This window comes from Salmo salar, chromosome ssa09 (assembly GCF_905237065.1).
Source record: "Salmo salar chromosome ssa09, Ssal_v3.1, whole genome shotgun sequence".
In the NCBI taxonomy this organism is placed as follows: domain Eukaryota; kingdom Metazoa; phylum Chordata; class Actinopteri; order Salmoniformes; family Salmonidae; genus Salmo; species Salmo salar.
The window spans coordinates 75,211,897-75,217,896 of NC_059450.1; positions in this window are offsets into that span (position 1 = coordinate 75,211,897).

Below are 6,000 nucleotides of genomic sequence, written 5' to 3' on the forward strand. Positions count from 1 at the left end.
CAGCTTGGCCCTGCAGGAATATCGGGCCATGAGCCTTCCATCTGCTCATTATTTATACATGCATGCATGCATACAGTCACTTACCTTTTCCACATTTACTTTAAAGCAAACACTGAGTTGGTGAGTAATTTGAGAAACACACATGCGACAGGGGAACCCATGATGGTTCTGTACCTACCAAACTGAATGTGTATTCTTCACAATAAAGCAATCCCGTTGAGTGGACCTGTCTCTTCCCTTAGACCTGATCAAAATACTGAAGATAAAACATTTAATTGTTGGTATGATTATCAGTAGGAACTATGACATTTTCTAAGTTAAGCAAGAAAAAGTGTTTGTCAACATTGTCCCTCTCCTTGTGAACCAAGTTGGGCTGGAGGAAAGTGTGATTCATTAATCTCAGCGCTGTGTGTGTACGTACAGTGGGGTCTGAAATTGACGCCCTTCATAAAGATTAGCAATAATGACTACAGTTGCCCTCAGAACAGCCGGGGCATGGACTCTACAAGGTCTCGAAAGCGTTCCACAAGGATGCTGGCCCATGTTGACTCCAATGCTTTCCACAGTTGTGTTGGCAAATTCAGTGTGGAAATCCCAGCACCGTTGCAATTCTTAATGCAAACCGGTGCGCCTGACACCTACCATACCGAGTTCAAAGACACGTACATGTTTTGTCTTGCCCATTCACCCTTTGAATGGAACACACACGCAATCCATGTTGCAATTGTCTCAAAGCTTTTAAAAAAAGTATTTAACCGGTTTCCTCCCCTTCATCTAAATGAATTTGAAGTGGATTTAACAAGTGACATCAATAAGGGATCATAGCTTTCACCTGGATTCAAATCCTATTTTATTTGTCACGTGTCGAATACAACAGGTGCAGACCTTCCAGTGAAACGCTTCCTTACTTAACCAACAATGCAGATTTTATTTTTTAAGAAAATATAAAATAAAGAACTGCAGTAAGAAAAGTAACACAAAATGAGTAGCCCCTGTACATGGCCTCATTTTGTTGTTACTTTTCTTACTGCAGTTATTTATTTTATATTTTCTTAAAGAAAATCTGCATTGTTGGTTAAGGGCTTGTAAGTAAGCATTTCACTGGAAGGTCTGCACCTGTTGTATTTGATGCATGTGACAAATAAAACTGGATTTGAATCCAGGTGAAAGCTATGATCCCTTAGGTACAGGGGCTACTGGTACCTATGTACAGGTTAGTCAAGGTAATATGTAGGTAGGGGTAAAGTGACTGCATAGATAATTAACAGCGAGTAGCCGCAGCATAAATAGACTGGTTAGCCATTTGATTAACTGTTTAGCAGTCTAATGGCTTGGGGGTTGAAGCTGTTAAGGAGCCTTTTGGACATAGAGTTGGCAATCCAGTACCGCTGGCCGTGCAGTAGAAGAGAGAACGTCTTTGACTAAGGTGGCTGGAGTCTTTGACAATTTTTAGGGCATTCCTCTGACATCGCCTGGTATAGAGGTCCTGGATGGCAGGAAGCTTGGACCCAGTGATGTACTGGGCTTTATGCACTACCCACTGTAACGCCTTGTGGTCAGATGCCGAGCAGTTACCATACCAAGCGGTGACGCAACCAGCCAGGATGCTATCAATGGTGCATCAGTGTGGTGGATGTGTTGTTGCCCACCCTCACCACCTGTGGGCGGCCCAACAGGAAGTCCAGGATCCAGTTGCAGAGGGAGATGTTTAGTCCCAAGGTCCTTAGCTTAGTGCTGCACTTTGAGGGCACTATGGTGTTGAAAGCTGCATTGTAGTCAACAAACATCATTCTCACAATAGGTGTTCCTCTTGTCCAAGTGGGAAAGGGCAGTGTGGAGTGCAATGGAGATTGGGTCATCTGTGGATCTGTTTGGGAGGTATGCAAATTGTAGTGGGTCTAGGCTTTCTGGGAGGATGGTGTTGATGTGAGTCATGACCAGCCTTTTCAAAGCACTTCATGGCTACAGACGTGAGTGCTACGGGGGCGGTAGTCATTTAGATAGGTTAATTTGGAGTTCTTGGGCACAGGGACTGTGGTGGTCTGCTTGAGACATGTAGGTATTATAGACTCGGTCAGGGAGCGGTTGAAAACGTCAGTCAAGACACTCGCCAGCTGGTCAGCACATGCTCTGAGTATACGTCCTGGTAATCCATCTGACCCTCTGGCCTTGTGAATGTTGACCTGTTTAAAGGTCTTACGCACATCGGACATAGAGAGCATGATCACACAATTGTCCAGAACAGCTAGTGCTCTCAGTAGGGTCTGCAGCTTATCATTAGGTACTCTACCTCAGGTGAGCAAAACCTTGAGACTTCCTTAATATTAGAGATCACGGACCAGCTGTTGTTGACAAATAGACACAGACCACCACCCCTTGTCTTACCGGATGTAGCTGTTCTGTGTTGCCGACGCACAGAAGACCCAGCCAACTGTGTATATTATCCATGTCCTCGTTCAGCCACAACTCAGTGAAACATAAGATATTACAGTTTTTAATGTTCCAATGGTAGGATAGTCTCGAACGGAGCTCATACAGTTTATTCTCCAGTGATTGCACAGTCACCAGTATGACGGATTATTAAAAAAAATTATTTAAAAATATATTTTTTTCATAGGTAGGTGTCAAAATTGACACCCCTAAACATTCTCATAAAAAAAGTAGTCCAAAGTTTAATATTTGTTCCCATATTCCTTGCATGCAATGACAACATCAAGTTTGTGACTTGACAAACTTGTTTGATGCATTTGCAGTTTATTTCAGATTTTTTTTCTCCCATATAAATAAATGGTAAATTATGTTGTCATTTTGGAGTACCTTTTATTGTAAATGCTCTCACCATTACCAATAACAGGGGAGGTTAGCATGTCTTGGGTATGATCTTTGACCCTCTAACTTGCTCACGCATTATTATTCATGGTTAATTCAGGATTATCAATAATCATAGTAGCATGCACATTAATGTAGAAGTGTTTAGAAACATTCTTATTTACAATAAAAGTCACTCCAAAATGACACTACATTATTTACTATTCATTTATATCAAGCACAAGATCTGAAACACAACCAAAACAAACTGCAAATGCATCCAACAAGTTTGTAGAGTCACAAGCTTGATGTAGTCATTGTGTGCAAGGAATACGGGACCAAACACTGAACTTTTGACTAATTGTAAGAATCTTTAGAGGTTTTAATAATTTTGACCCCTTTATTTTTTGGGAAAAAAGTGTTCTTAAAGAAAACCTCTTTCTCTCTGCAACTGTATTCGTAAAAAATAAATAAAAAAATAAATACAGAACAATTCAGTATTTTAATTATTTTATACAGTTATTATTGATGATCTTTATTTAAGAGTGTCAATCATTGCGGACTCCAATGTACTTCCACAGCATGGATCATTTCTGTACCTCCGCACTAGGTGTACAGCAAGCGTCCCACCCCTGGTACACCCTATCAACAGCAGGTGAAATATCAAGGGCGCCAAATTTGAAAACAATTAAATGTCATAATTCAAATTTCTCAAACATACAACTATCTTACACCCTTTGAAAGATAAACATCTCCTTAATCTAACCACGTTGTCCGATTTCAAAAAGGCTTTACGTCGAAAGCATAAAGTTAGATTATGTTAGGACAGTACATTGAAAATAGCTGTGTGTAATGTTTTGTCAATGCAATGACAGGCGTCACCAAAAGCAGAAAACTAGCTAAAATTATGCACTAACCTTTGACAATCTTCATCAGATGACACTCCTAGGACATTATGTTAGACAATACCTGCATTTTTTGTTCTATCAAGTTCATATTTATATCCAAAAATAGCGTTTTACTATGGCGTTGATGTTGAGGAAATATTTTCCCTCCAATACCGCCAGTCAATCAGCACAACAAATTAAATAATTACTATTCGAAAACATTGGTAAAATATTATATTGTCATTCAAAGAATTATAGATTAACATCTCGTGAACGAAACCGCATTGCCAGATTTAAAAATAACCTTACTGGGAAATCACACTTTGCAATAATCTGAGCACTGCGCCAGGAAAAATATGCTTTGCGATACAGACTAGGCGCCATCTTGGAGTCATCTAAAATCAAAAATACTATGTAAATAATCCCTTACTTTTGATTATCTTCATCAGAAGGCACTTCCAGGAATCCCAGGTCCATAACAAATGTAGTTTTGTTCGAAAAAGCTCATAATTTATGTCCAAAAAGCTCCGTGTTGTTAGCGCGTCCTGTAGGCTACTCAAAAACATGAACGACGCCCGCCGGACTTGTCTTCATGAAAGAGGGGGAAAAAAATATTTACGTTCGTTCAAACATGTCAAACGTTGTATAGTGTAAATCATTCGGGCCTTTTTCAATCAGAACTTCAATAATATTCAAGGCGGACGATTGCATTCTCTTTTAAAACGTATTGGAACGAGAGTACCCAAACATGCACTCGCGCTTCAGAGCAGTATCGGCCATCCGCTTATGACCAACGTTCCAAGTCTCTTGTTCGGTCAGTTTTCACAGTAGAAGACTCAAACCACTTTGTAAAGACTGGGGACATCTAGTGGATGGCGTAGGAAGTGCTCAATGATTAATACACCCCTGTGTGTTTCAATGGCATAGGCTTAAATGTAATTCAACACATCAGGTATCCACTTCCTGTCAGAATTTGTCTCAGGGTTTTGACTTCCATATGAGTTCTGTTATACTTACAGACACCATTCAAACAGTTTTAGAAAATAAATTCAGAGTGGTTTCTATCCAAATCTGTTAATAATATGCATATCCTAGCTTCTGAGTTGTTGTAGGAGGCAGTTAAAAATGGGCACATATTTTTTTCAAAATTCTCAATACTGCCCCCTATCCCCAACAGGTTTTAAGTTGTTGCAATGTCAATTGGCATGTTTCACTGTTCTCTTGGTACTGTTTTCAGTGTTACACTGGCATGTTTGAAGGTAGCAGTAGTTTGGCTGGCATGTGTTATGGCTGGCCCATTAGTGTTCTGTGTTGTTTGTCCCCGTGCCACGCTGGGCAGCAGAGACAATGTCCTGGTGCTGGCACAGTTGGCCTGAATTAGCAACATTACCCAGGATTTACCTGCGGATCTTGGACCTGTGCTAGACTGCCTCTATCACGGGTTTGTGTGTGTGATGCTAAAATCCAGGATTTCTCTCCCACCTGCTAACCTCCATGTTAATCTCTTTTCAATACCAGCTGAAGACCTACAAATATCATGATCCTGTATCTTCCATGGGGGACCTTCCCAACTCCCCTGAGGTGGAATGGAGACACTGAATCAGTTTCTCTCTAGTTTGTCAGGGGTTATTACTGGCCTGGGTTCAGAAGATCTGGGTGAAAATACTGCTGATATGAAAGTTCTGTGAACAGAGTAATAATTAACATCCGACAACTCCCTCTCTCTGGAGGCCTTTACCCTGAGGAACTTACGGGAGGCCCTGAATGTTCTCTGTTTCTCTCTCGCTCGCTTGCTGTGTGTTCAGAAGATCTTCAGACTGCCATCTTATTGTATTAAAGCATTCATTCTACAGAGTCTTCTCAGGTCACCAGTGCTGTTTGATGAGAAATACATAATAAGCATCCTAGATTCATAATGTGGAGAAAACCTCACCTTGAATTACCGGACCGTCTGTAATGGAGAATCTTTTGAATATTCCACTCTCACCACTAGGTGTCAGATTTACCCTGCTTTTAGAAGCACATAATTTAAGTTATTAAATAAATAGAAAAAATCCTCCTCCCATGCAGTTTCTAATCTACACTCAGAGGGTCTATATTAAATGATGCCCTATTGAACAACCATCTCAGCTCAACCATGACATAAACTAACATGGTACAACATAACAGCCACTAACCTGAATACCTCCGTTTATGATGTGATATTAATGTTCTCAATTGTTGTTATTGATTAATGGTGTGAGGCCCAATGATGTGACCAGTTAATCAGTAAGACATGTGGTGTCCCTTTTTAAACGTTAAACTC